Consider the following 13,815-nt stretch of genomic DNA (forward strand, 5'->3'; position numbering starts at 1 on the left):
CTCAGAGCGGTCACAATCTCCTTTACTTCCCCGCCCCCCCCCCCCCACAACAGACACCCTGTGAGGTCGGTGGGGCTGAGAGAGCTCTTACAGCAGCTGCACTTTCAAGGACAACTCCTACAAAAGCTACGGCCAGCCCAAGGTCCCTCCAGTAGCTGTAAGTGGAGGAGTGGGGATTCAAACCTCCTGATGGCCCCTGGGTTTTGGTCACTGTGTGACACGGAGTGTTGGACTGGATGGGCCATTGGCCTGATCCAACGTGGCTTCTCTTATGCTCTTATGTGACACAGAGTGTTGGACTGGATGGGCCACTGGCCTGATCCAACGTGGCTTCTCTTAAGTTCTTATGTGACACATAGTGTTGGACTGGATGGGCCATTGGCCTGATCCAACATGGCTTCTCTTCTGTTCTTATGTGACACATAGTGTTGGACTGAATGGGACATTGGCCTGATCCAACATGGCTTCTCTTATGTTCTTATTTCTGAGGCAGTGATGCTCTACATTCTTGGTGCTTGGTGGGCACCAGTGGGAGGGCTTCTGGAGTTTAGGCCCCACTGGTGGACTTCCCACTGGCATCTGTTTTTTGGCCGCGGTGTGACACAGAGTGTTGGACTGAATGGGCGCCTTCGGCCTTATCCAACATGGCTTCTCTTAGGTTCTTGTGTTCTTATGGCCTTCACCTGTCGTTATCTGAGCAATACGGAAGGAGCCGTACAGCAGTTGGAGCCAGACCAGGGGTGGAAGGAACCTCTGATAAATCAGCCTCTAAGTGCTGAACAAGATGGGGGAAATTCTGGAATTTGAATTTCAAGATCTGCGCACAACATTCGTCACATTTTTTTTAAAAAAAAACAGATGTCATTTACAGGCCAGATGTTTTCAGAGGACATCTTGTTAGTACAGAATGGTTGAGAAGCGTCGGTGCATTTAAATGAGAGCAGACAGGAAGACAAATGGCCCTCACCCACATCCGTATGTGAGACTGATGTTCTTGTTCATCCTTCTCTCAAGATCCAGGTCCTTTGTCTCTTTAAATCACTTCTCCAAGCCAAGCCAGTCAGAGTCTTGGTGAATGCATTTAAAGTTAAAGGTTGCTTTCTTTCAACCTCTCCCCCCATCTATTTGCTTTTTTCCACCTCTCTTTCCACCTTCCTTCCTTCCTTTGTAGCTCTCAAACATCTGATGTTCATGTACTGTATTTGCGGCTCTCAAACATCTGACGTTTATTCGATGTGGCTCTTACATGAAGCCAGTTTGGCCACCCCTGCCCTAGATGTTGGAAACGTCTGGTTCTTATAAGAGGGACACGTAGCTTCTCTCAGCCCCCTGATGCTATCAAGGGCAGACAGGGACGTGAAAACAGACCTGAAGAAAGATGAGCCGAGTTGGAAAATAGGGGCTGTGGCTCAGAGGCAGAGCATCTGCTTGGCATGCATGAAGTCCCAGGTTCAATCCCCAGCACCTCCAGTTTAAAAAGGATCAGCTATGAAGTGATGTCAGAGAATTCTCTTTGCCTGAGTCCCGCCAAGGACTATCTACCAGACCAGAGGTGGCCAAACTGCAGCTTGGGAGCTATACTTGGTTCTTTCATATATATTGTGTGGCTCTTGAAGCCCTCACTGTCCTGTCAGCTGGTTTGGAGAAAGCCAGGGCTTTTTTTGCTCAGGAACACACAGAAACACAGTTCCGGCTGGCTTGGTGTCAGGGGTATGTTTTCCCTGTATAAATCGATGGTGTGGTCTCGTTTGGAATACTGTGTACAATTCTGGTTGCCACACCTCAAAAAGGATATTATAGCATTGGAAAAAGTGCAGAAAAGGGCAACTAGAATGATTAAAGGGTTGGAACACTTTCCCTATGAAGAAAGGTTGAAACGCTTGGGACTCTTTAGCTTGGAGAAACGTCGACTGCGAGGTGAAATGATAGAGGTTGACAAGATTATGCATGGGATGGAGAAAGTAGAGAAAGAAGTACCTTGTGCAGTACAAAGAAGTACTTTGTACTGTGTGCAGTTCTGGTCGCCGCACCTCAAAAAGGATATTATAGCATTGGAAAAAGTGCAGAAAAGGGCAACTAGAATGATTAAAGGGTTGGAGCACTTTCCCTATGAAGAAAGGTTGAAACGCTTGGGGCTCTTTAGCTTGGAGAAACGTCGACTGCGGGGTGACATGATAGAGGTTGACAAGATTATGCATGGGATGGAGAAAGTAGAGAAAGAAGTATCTTGTGCAGTACAAAGAAGTACTTTGTACTGTGTGCAGTTCTGGTCGCCGCACCTCAAAAAGGATATTATATCATTGGAGAAAGTCCAGAAAAGGGCAGCTAGAATGATTAAAGGGCTGGAACACTTTCCCTATGAAGAAAGGTTGAAACGCTTGGGACTCTTTAGCTTGGAGAAACGTCGACTGCGGGGTGACATGATAGAGGTTTACAAGATAATGCATGGGATGGAGAAAGCAGAGAAAGAAGTACTTCTCTCCCTTTCTCACAGTACAAGAACTCGTGGGCATTCGATGAAATTGCTGAGCAGTCAGGTTAAAACGGATAAAAGAAAGTCCTTCTTCACCCAAAGGGTGATTAACATGTCGAATTCACTGCCACAGGAGGTGGTGGCGGCCACAAACATAGCCACCTTCAAGAGGGGTTTAGATAAAAATATGGAGCAGAGGTCCATCAGTGGCTATTAGCCACAGTGTGTGTGTGTGTATAATTTTTTTTTTGGCCACTGTGTGACACAGAGTGTTGGACTGGATGGGCCATTGGTCTGATCCGACATGGCTTCTCTTATGTTCTTACGTTCTTACTTTTCTCCCTTTCTTACAATACAAGAACTCGTGGGCATTCAATGAAATTGCTGAGCAGTCGGGTTAAAACGAATAAAAGGAAATAGTTCTTCACCCAAAGGGAGATTAACATGTGGAATTCACTGCCACAGGAGGTGGCGGCGGCTACAAGCATAGCCAGCTTCAAGAAGGGGTTAGATAAAAATATGGAGCAGAGGTCCATCAGTGGCTATTAGCCACAGTGTGTGTGTGTGTGTGTGTATAATTTTTTTGGCCACTGTGTGACACAGAGTGTTGGACTGGATGGGCCATTGGCCTGATCCAACATGGCTTCTCTTATGTTCTTATGTTCTTACCTTTTAACATGTAACATAAATGTATACATCATTCTAGTTTGCCATTAGGAAAAAAATACATCAAAATATAGTGGAAGATGGGTTTAGTATATGTAATGAGATAAACAGCCAATATCCCTTGTTTGAGTATGTCAATACAAAAGCATTATTCTGATACACTATCCTAAAAGAGAAATACATTGGAATACTGTGGGTATATCGCCATACTTGGTGAAAGCGGGTTTAGCATATGTAATGAGATAAAAACAAAACAACATCTCTGTTCAGTCCTGCGTAATTTATTGCGTTCCGGGGTCATTTTTTCTGAGCTAAGACAAAAATGTGTGAACTGGAGGCCAAAAATGTGTGAGCTAGCTCACGCAGCTTAGGGGGAACACTGCCTGTGAGGTAGGTGGGGCTGAGAGCGCCCTCACAGCAGCTGCCCTTTCAAGGACAACTCCTATCCTATGATCTTAAGGGACCCTTCACATCCGGGCCACTTGCTATTTGAGATCTTACCGTCAGGCAGGCGATATAGAGTGTTGAAGGCTAAGACAAATAGATTCAAGGGCAGCTTCTATCCAAGTGCCGTGGTTAGGCTAAATGCAGGGTTATGAATGGTTATTTGTTTTTAGATGCATTTAAATGGTCTATGTATATGTCCTTTTGGGGGGGGGGGGGTGTTGATGTGTTGGTATGTTTGTGGAAGAGCACCTCATTTCGTTGCTCTCATTTTCTTTTTTGAGAACAATAAATCTATCTATCTATCTATCTATCTATCTATCTATCTATCTATCTATCTATCTATCTATCTATCTATCTATCTATCTATCTATCTATCTATCTATCTATGGTTGACCCCAAACCATTCCAGCAGGTGCAAGTGGAGGAGTGGGGAATCAAACCCGGTTCTCCCAGATAAGAGTCCGTGCACTTCACCACTACACCAAACTGGTTTACCAGACACTTCACCTTCAATGTCTGAAAGCAGCCCTCTGTGAGACACATACAGGCTTTTCACAACAGACTCTACAACACCAAGAGGCTGAAAACAAGATGACACTTGGCGATGTCAACAAACAACGTGCTAAATGTTGTCCTGCCAGTTCAATGAAGCAATTATTACAATCAATTGGATTGTTTTGTAATTTGCAGCGTTATTAACCTTAGCAATGTCAATGAGCTGCCACGGTAATCAAGCCCTTGTAAATCATGGGGTAATGATGGAGAGCAAGTCTTGGTACACACGAGGTGCGGAAGCCTGGCTGGATGTTTCTCCCTCGGGCAACCATGGCCCTGGGGAAGTCCCTGCCCTCAACAGGTTTGCAGTGTCCTGAACGACGTGGCATTGGGTCACAGAGGTCATTTATCTGAGAGTAGGAGCCAGTGAACCATTGCTTGTAGGCAGGGTTTTTTTGGTAGCAGGAACTCCTTTGCATATTAGCCCACACGCCCCTGATGAAGAAGACAAAGAAATCAGATTTATACCTTGCCCTTCTCTCTGAATCAGAGACACAGAGCGGCTTGCAATCTCCTATATCTTCTCCCCCCACAACAGACACCCTGGGAGGTCGGTGGGGCTGAGAGGGCTCTCACAGCAGCTGCCCTTTCAAGGACAACTCTGCGAGAGCTCTGGCTGACCCAAGGCCATTCCAGCAGGTGCAAGTGGAGGAGTGGGGAATCAAACACAGTTCTCCCAGATAAGAGTCCACGCACTTAACCACTACACCAAACTGGCTCTCATGTCCTTCAGCTCCTACAAGCTGGGCTTTTTTGTAGCAGGAACTCCTTTGCATAATAGGCCACACCTCCCTGATTTAGCCAGTCCTTCTGCAGCTTACAGTAGGCCCTGTACAAAGAACCCTGTAAGCTCTTGGAGGATTGGCTAGTTTGCTGTAGTGGTTAAGCATGAGGATTCTGTTGTCTGTGGGTGCATACGGGTGTCTGTTGTGGGGGGGGGGCGAAGATATAGGAGATTGTAAACCGCTCTGAATCTCTGATTCAGAGAGAAGGGCGGGGTATAAATCTGCAATTCTTCTTCTTCTTTTCACCAAAAAAGGACCTCCACTCTAGAAACCTCTTCCATTTCTTGAAAACTTCTCAAACTGCCTTAAGTCTTTGCATCATTGTATTGTTTGGTACAGAATTCCCCAAACTTTTTGAGCCTGTGGGCACCTTTGGAATTCTGATAAAGGGTGGTGAGCACAACTAGAAAATGGCTGCCCCAGGAGATGGAGCAAACCACCAAATGGCTGCCACAAGAGGCGGAGCCAGCCACAAAATGTCAGGGAATGGAGTTATGCAAAATTCCCACGGTAACTCATCAGCATTTCAGGCAGAAGATCTGCTCAACAGGAGGCCTTTTTAAATGAACATGTTGCTGGAAAATATTTCCTTGCTTACACACGGCTTAGTTTCAGTCATACAGCAAAGACCCTTGTGCTGTGGGGGCAACTGCTGTCAAAAGAATGCTTAAAAAAAAAATATCTGCACAACCAATCAGATCGACAGTAGCCATTCGGAAACCCTGCTGGGTAACACCCTACCAGACTCTACCCACTTTCCTATTTAAATTTTTTGAATTAGTAATTAGACAAACGTACAAATAAGTAGGGATACAGTATGCCAGTTAGACACAAGTCGAAATATACCAACAGCTGCTACAAACTATAGAGTCTCAATAGTACTTAAAATATAACATTTGTGCATATAAAGGATTCTGCAGGGCTACGTCACATTCTGTTAAATAATCTACTCTAGGAAACCAAATAGATATGAATAGCGCTTCATATTTGTCTGCAGAGGATAATACCATAGTGCTAGAAAGTTTAGACATTACAAAACGTTCCCATGAGTGCTGCTGCCCTTCAACAATCGTTGGTTTCGTCTGCATTACCCATTTTGCTGTGATAGTGGTACGTGCCACCGATAACAAAAATGGGTATCCTCAGTGCCTTGTAAGTGGTTGTCTGGATCTGACCATTCTCTGCCCACTTTCTAAAAATGCTTGGGCATCAGGAAAGGTGTTGTCAGTTGCCAGGGGTGGAATTCTAGCAGGAGCTCCTTTGCATATTAGACCACACACACACCCGATGTAGCCAATCCTCCAAGAGTTTACAGGGCTCTTTTTTGTAAACTCTTGGATTGGCTGCATCAGGGGTGTGTGGCCTAATATTTAAAGGAGCTTCTGTTAGAAATCCACACCTGGCAGTCACCATGGTACTACACCCTGGTCTAGTATACAACTTCATGAATGTTCTACCTCTGTGAAGCTCAGCTCATTGCTTCGTCTCCCGTCCTCCATGCAGAAGGACCGCAATTGCTCTTCTGCTTCTTTCCATTATGTATTTGGGGAAGTTCGCCATCTCTTTCCATAGAATCATAGACTTATAGAGTTGGAAGGGACCTCCAGGGTCATCTAGTCCAACCCCCTGCACAATGCAGGAAACTCACAAATACCTCCCCCTAAATTCACAGGATCTTCATTGCTGTCAGAGGGCCATCTAGCCTCTGTTGAAAAACCTCCAAGGAAGGAGAGCCCCCCCCACCCCCCCAGGAAGGCCTGTCCCACTGAGGAACTGCTCTAAACTCACAAACACCTCCCCCTAATTTCACAGGATCCTCATTGCTGTCAGATGGCCATCTAGCCTCTGTTTAAAAACCTCCAAGGAAGGAGAGCCCCACCACCTCCCGAGGAAGCCTGTTCCACTGAGGAAACGCTCTAAAGGTCAGGAAGTTCTTCCTAATGTTGAGCCCGGAAAACTTTTTTGATTTAATTTCAACCCATTGGTTCTGGTCCTATCTTCCGGGACCACAGAAAACAATTCCACACCATCTCTCTATAGGAGAGCCCTTCAAGTACTTGAAGATGGTGATCATATCACCTCTCAGCCGCCTCCTCTCCAGGCTAAACATGCCCAGCTTCCTTCAACCTTTCCCACGTAGGACTTGGTCTCCAGACCCCCTCACCCTTCGTCACCCTCTTCTATCTTGTCTATATCCTTCTTAAAATGTGGTGCCCAAAAGTGAACACAATACTCCACGTGAGATCTTACCAGAGCAGAGTAAAGCGATACCATCACATCACATGATCTGGACACTATGTGTGTAGTGCCAGTTTGGTGTAGTAGTTAAGTGTGTGGACTCTTATCTGGGAGAACCGGGCCTTGATTCCCCACACCTCTACTTGCACCTGCTTGGAATGGCCTTGGGTCAGCCATAGCTCTAGCAGAGGTTGTCCTTGAAAGCACAGCTGCTGTAAGAGCTCTCTCAGCCCCACCCACCTCAAAGGGTGTCTGTTGTGGAGGAGGGAGATAAAGGAGATTGTGAGCCTCTCTGAGATTTGGAGGAGGGCAGGATATAAATCCAATATCTTCTTGCATCTTCTTCTTCTGTTTATACAGCCCAAAATTGCCTTTGCCTTTTTAGCCACCGCATCACACTGCTGACTCATGTTTAGTGTATGGTCCACTAAGGCTCCTAGATCCTTTTTGCACAGACTACTGCCCAGACAAGTCTCCCCTATCCTATAAACCATGCATTGAATATTTCCTATCTTAATAATCCATCCTCTTTCTGCTCATCCCAACCCGTCCTTTCAGCTCATCTCTCAATCATTTGCCTTTTCTGGCTTTTTAATCATCTTCATAACTCTCCTCTGAGATCTCTGGACTTTTTAAAACCATGTTTTCAAAAATGGACACCATTTTCCTTTGAGGCGCCTTCAAGTATAGCTGTTTTAAAAAATGAAATACGTTTTTCCCCTTGACTGGACATCAGAGACGCTCCAAGTCATGCAGAGTGGATACGAGGGAAGGAATAAGGATGTGAAGGCATTTCTGGGTAAAATGTAAAAATAAAGGAAGGCCCGTCGGATGGACTGTCTAACTGTCACTAACTTGCCAGCCAGCCAGATCTTGCTGTTCCAAATATTCAAATAGTGTTCTTCCAATTAATCGGTATTGTGCTCTGAACAGCCAATAAGCTGCAGCTTCTGTCAAGCTCCACCCAAGTTCTTCTTTGGCTCCACCCCTCACCTAAGGAGCCTATCAAGGGTCCCCAACCTTTTTTTCAGGCTGTGAGCACCTTTGAAATGAACAAAGGGGATGGAGACAACTGCAAAATATTACTGAGTAAGGTCATGCATAATTCTAGTAATAACTCTTCAACATTCCTGGCGGAAACCCTGTTTAACAAGATGCCTCTTACAATCGTGCTGTGGTGGCAGCTACTGTTGAAGCAGCTCCTTAAATATCTTCACAGCCAGTCAGAGAAACCCTGCTGAACCAAAGTCCCACATGGTCCTACTGTCAAAGCCCGAGATTCCCAATAATGGAGTCCTTTGTTTTATTTCAAATAGACTGGTTTATTTAAGAATTCAAAGGTGCCCAAGGAACACCGTCCCTGGAAAGACTGAGGTATCAGAGGTTACATGGTGCTATATAGGGTATCATAAACCCTTACCAAAAAAGCGCTTCAATCAAACCTAAAGTTCAAAAGGCACAGCAGTAACTTTCTTCTACGCTACAAAGCATTCTGTCACTACATCTCGAACTGATAACAAGTATTAGGGTTTGTAGAATCTTTCGGGCTCAAGCGCCGTGTTCTGCTGGAGAAAGTTTTCCTTCCAGACGTTTCGTTCTCGGCTGCGGAGAACGTCCTCAGTGGCGTTGCAGCCGGAGCAGGCGCTCTGACCTTCTTGGCTGCCGTGCATTGAGTGGGACTCAATTCAGCCCACTCAATGCACAGCAGCCAAGAAGGTCAGAGCGCCTGCTCCGGCTGCAACGCCACTGAGGATGTTCTCCGCAGCCGAGAATGAAACGTCTGGAAGGAAAACTTTCTCCAGTAGAACACGGCACTTGAGCCCGAAAGATTCTACAGACCCTAATGATGTTACCAGCCGTGAAAACCTGAAATCTTTGATGATAACAAGTGTACTCTTCAGGCACAGCATACCTTTCCCAGTAACATAAACATTCTTGACCAGATGGCAAGGTGGATGTGGTGGACAAGCTGTAAATAATGGAGAGGGGCCAGAGCATTGGTTTGACATTTTTTCAGACATCTTATATCATAATAGTTGGGCTTGACACCTACCCAACTTGATAAAAAATACTCAGTGAGCACCAGGATCAGAGCCAGTTTGATGTAGTGGTGAAGTGTGCAGACTCTTTTCTGGGAGAACCGGGTTTGATTCCCCACTCCTCCTCTTGCAGCTACTGGAATGGCCTTGGGTCAGTCATAGCTCTCGCAGAGCTGTCCTTGAAAGGGCAGCTGCTGGGAGAGCCCTCTCAGCCCCGCCTATCTCGCAGGGTGACTGTTGTGGGGGAGGGAGATATGGGAGATTGTAAGCCGCTCTGAGACTCTGATTCAGAGAGAAGGGCGGGGTATAAATCTGCAGTCTTCTTCTTCTTCATGGGACCCACAGACACCGCACTAGGAATTAGGGCTGCCAGATCTGTGTTGGAAAATACCTGGGGACTTTGAGGGGTGGGTCTTTTCCTCTTTCTCCTCCTCCAGCTACTCCTTTGGGGGGTGGAGCCTGGGGAGCCTGAGGCTTGGGGAGGGAAAGGGCCTCAGTGGGATATAATGCCACAGAATCCACCCTCCAAAACAGCTATTTTCTCTGGGGAAACTGATCTTGACTGTCTGGAGATCAAGTGTTAATAGCAGGAGTTCTCCAGGTACCACCTGGAGGTTGGCAAGCCTAGGAAGTGCCCTATCTTCCTGCCTTTAATTTAAACCCATTATTATGAGTCCTCTCCTCTGTTGCCGAGAGGAACATCTCCATGCCCTCCTCTAAGGGACAGCCCTTCAAAGATTTGGGGAGAGCAATCCTTTCCCCCCTCTGCCTCCTCTTCTCCAGACTGAACATCCACAGGTCCCTCAGCCTTTCCTCCTAGGGCTTGGTCTCCAGGCCCCATGAACATCCATCTTGGAGGTAACAGTAACTAGGAAAATGTAGCTAGATAAATAGACTGTTTATTGTGTTTTTTCCCCTTATCCTGTAGCCCTTCCTAATGTTATTCGTAAACTTTCTTTTAGGTAATTTACACAACTGTGCTGCGTGGTTCCCTTTCGCTCTGTTTGGTGTAGCCAGTTTGTTTGGAGAGCCAGTTTGGTGTAGCGGTTAAGTGTGCGGACTCTTATCTGGGAGAACCGGGTTTGATTCCCCACTCCTCCACTTGCACCTGCTGGAATGGCTTTGGGTCAGCCATAGCCCTGGCAGAGGTTGTCCTTGAAAGGGCAGCTGCTGTGAGAGCCCTCTCCAGCCCCACCCACCTCACAGGGTGTCTGTTGTGGGGGAGGAAGGGAAAGGAGATTGTGAGCCGCTCTGAGACTCTTCGGAGCAGAGGGCGGGATATAAATCCAATATCTTCATCTACCTCACAGGGTGTCTGTTGTGGGGGAGGAAGGGAAAGGAGATTGTGAGCCGCTCTGAGACTCTTTGGAGTGGAGGGCGGGATATAAATCCAGTATCTTCATCTACCTCACAGGGTGTCTGTTGTGGGGGAGGAAGGTAAAGGAGATTGTGAGCCGCTCTGAGACTCTTCAGAGTGGAGGGCGGGATATAAATCCAATATCTTCTATCTTCTTCTTCTAAAATATCCAACAAAGTGTCATAGCAACGCACCACCCCACGGACGAAATCCAAACTTAGTGACCTGAACTCAGCCTTGCCGAATGCATGTCTACTCACTCCCAGGTATGCAGGGCTTTTTTTTTTGTAGCAGGAACTCCTTTGCATATTAGGCCACACACCCCTGGTGTAGCCAATCCTCCTGGAGCTTACAATAGAGCCCTGTAAGCTCCATGAGGATTGGCTACATCAAGGGTGTGTGGCCTAATATGCAAAGGGGCCAGGAAGAGGTGGAACCTCTAGATGCAGAAGGAAGCCGTATGTGTGGAAAGCGGGGGGGGGGGGGGGAGCAAGTCTTCCCAGCTGGGGATGGAGGAGGAAGAAGAAGAAGAAGAAGATGAGGAGGAGGAGGAGGAGGAGGAGGAGGAGGAGGAAGAGATTAGATTTATGCCCCACCATTCACTCAGAGTCTCAGAGCAGCTTATGATCTCCTTCCCTTCTTCTCCCCACAAGAGACACCCTGTGAAGTAGGTGGGGCTGAAAAAGCTTTGTCAGGAAGCTGTTCTTGAGAGCCCTGTAAGCTCCAGGAGGTAGGGTTGCCAATCCCCAGGTGGGGGCAGGGGATCCCCCGGTTTGGAGGTCCTCCCCCCACTTCAGGGTCGTCAGAAAGCGGGGGGAGGGAAGGGAAATGTCTGCTGGGAACTCTATTATTCCCTATGGAGATTTATTCCCATAGAAAATCATGGCAAATTGATCCGCTGGTATCTGCGGCTCGGGGGGGGGCTGTTTTTTGGGGTAGAGGCACCAAATTTTCAGTATAGCATCTAGTGCCTCTCCCGAAAATACCCCCCAAGTTTCAAAAAGATTGGACCAGGGGGTCCAATTCTATGAGCCCCAAAAGAAGGTGCCCCCATCCTTCATTATTTCCTATGGCAGGAAGGCATTGAAAAGGTTTGCCGTCCCTTTCAATGTGAGGGCCAGAACTCCCTTTGGAGTTCAATTATGCTTGTCACAGCCTTGATCTTGGCTCCGCCCCTAATGTCTCCTGGCCCCACCCCCAAAGTCTCCTGGCTCCACCCCCAAAGTCCCCTGATATTTCTTGAATTGGACTTGGCAACCCTACCAGGAGGATTGGCTACATCAGGGGTGTGTGGCCTAATATGCAAAGGAGTTCCTGCTACAAAAAATGCCCTGCAGGTGTGGATTTCCCAATGTGGCACAACCACTGAGAGCATTTCCCAATGTGGCACAACCACTCATCACCACCCGGTAGAACTGACCGCAGCCCAAACCTTGGCATCCGACAGAGGCCCTTCAAGGGCTGATGTGTGCGAAAGGAGCTCTTCTCTGCATCTCCATTCAAATCTCCTGGAGAACGGCTCCCCTCTTCTGTGCTCCCCTTTGCAGAGCTGGCCTATATTCAGGGGAGTTTGCAATTGCCCCACGGGGAACACGATCACTTTCAATGCAAATACAAGAGTTGGCTTTGCAGGCTGAATTTCTAAGGAGCCAATTTCCCTGCCATCCCTGACAGCTGGATACCTGATACTTATCCGTCTGCCTTTGGCCTGTTTGGAGGAGCGATATCCACTTCATAACGGATGAGGACCTGACTTGTGAACAATGAGAGCTAAGAGTGCTTTCATTTCCCCCCAGTTTGAACTGCTCTGTGAGTGCGTGTGTGTGTGTGGTGTGTGCGCATACACACGTCAGCGTGCTCGAGCATGGTAAAAAAGATTGCTGGGAGCACCCTGCAAATTGACTGTGATCTTCACTGCATTACTCTTGAAGGCCTGTCCGTGCAAAGCGTGGGCCAACAAAACAAGGGAGGGCAATTAAGGGCACGGAAAGACAAGGGGTGTTTTTACATTCCGTTTGATCCAGAGTTTTAGAGTCTTCAAGTCGCCTGCCACTGTTCTGCTTTAATTATTTTCCTTTTACATTTAAAGCGTTTCAATTTGGGAAGGCAGGGGGGTGTCTCTGATCAGAGGGCAGCCGGAATACCAGTGCTTAGTGAAATGTATGCGATTGCTTGGAAAGCGTGACAACGCTGCAAAAACAATACGAATTTAAATTACAAGATGAGGCAAGCAATGATATGCAAAAATTTCAAGCGCTGTCCGTTCTCGTGCAAATTACTGCACCTTGTGGTGACTTTTGGAGGAGTCTTTTAAAATGCATGAAAACTTCTACAATACAAGTTTGAAACGCCTGTAGAGAAAAGAGCAGATCAAAACTAGTGTGGAGACAAACGTTGCAGCAGCAGCAGCTCCGAAACCCATCTCACCGAAACAAATGTAGATGCTTCGGGCAGCAACGATGCAAAACAGTTGCGAGAACGTTAGGTAATGTAAAAGGTGAGTTTCCTACGCGGTGATAGAGAGTCACAAACTGTCAGTGTAAAAACACCCAAGAGCTGGATTTGCATTGATAACTTTGCAGACGGTAAACTTTCACAGCCTCACCAGAAGTCCTTCCCACAGAGCGGCTCTGGCCATCTCGGTACCTGGTGATTATCATTTTCCCCATGATCTCCTTCAGTGAGAGGCTCCATACAGAGGGGTTTGTTCTCTCCTCTCTGGAGACTGGAATGTGCAAGCAATCCCCATTACCGACACAAACGCCAATGGCTACAGTCTCTCCCTCCCTCGGGGCCCATCCTCTGTGTTGCATTGCTTTTTAAGCTCAGCTTGTATTCCGGCTGCTTGGAAACGAGGAGGCAATTGTCCTGCATTGGCCAACATCCTATCTGTTAAATAAAGTGGTGTTTCCTTGCTGTGTAGCGTTGCTACGATTATCGTTCAATGATAGTAAAAGTAGTCCCTTGTGCAAGCACTGAGTTGTTAACCGGGGTGACGTAGCATCACGATGTTTTCTTGGCAGACTTTTGACGGGGTGGTTTGCCATTGCCTTCCCCAGTCACCTCCACTTCCCCCCCAGCAAGCTGGAGACTCATTTGACCGACCTCGGAAGGATGGAAGGCTAAGTCAGCCTGGAGCTGGCTACCTGAACCAGCTTCTGCTGGGATCGAACTCAGGTCATGAGCAGAGGGCTCCGACTGCAGTACTGCAGCTTTACCACTCTGCGCCACAGGGCTCTATTTATTACCAGCTGC

This window comes from Heteronotia binoei, chromosome 12 (assembly GCF_032191835.1).
Source record: "Heteronotia binoei isolate CCM8104 ecotype False Entrance Well chromosome 12, APGP_CSIRO_Hbin_v1, whole genome shotgun sequence".
Taxonomy (NCBI): Eukaryota; Metazoa; Chordata; class Lepidosauria; order Squamata; family Gekkonidae; genus Heteronotia; species Heteronotia binoei.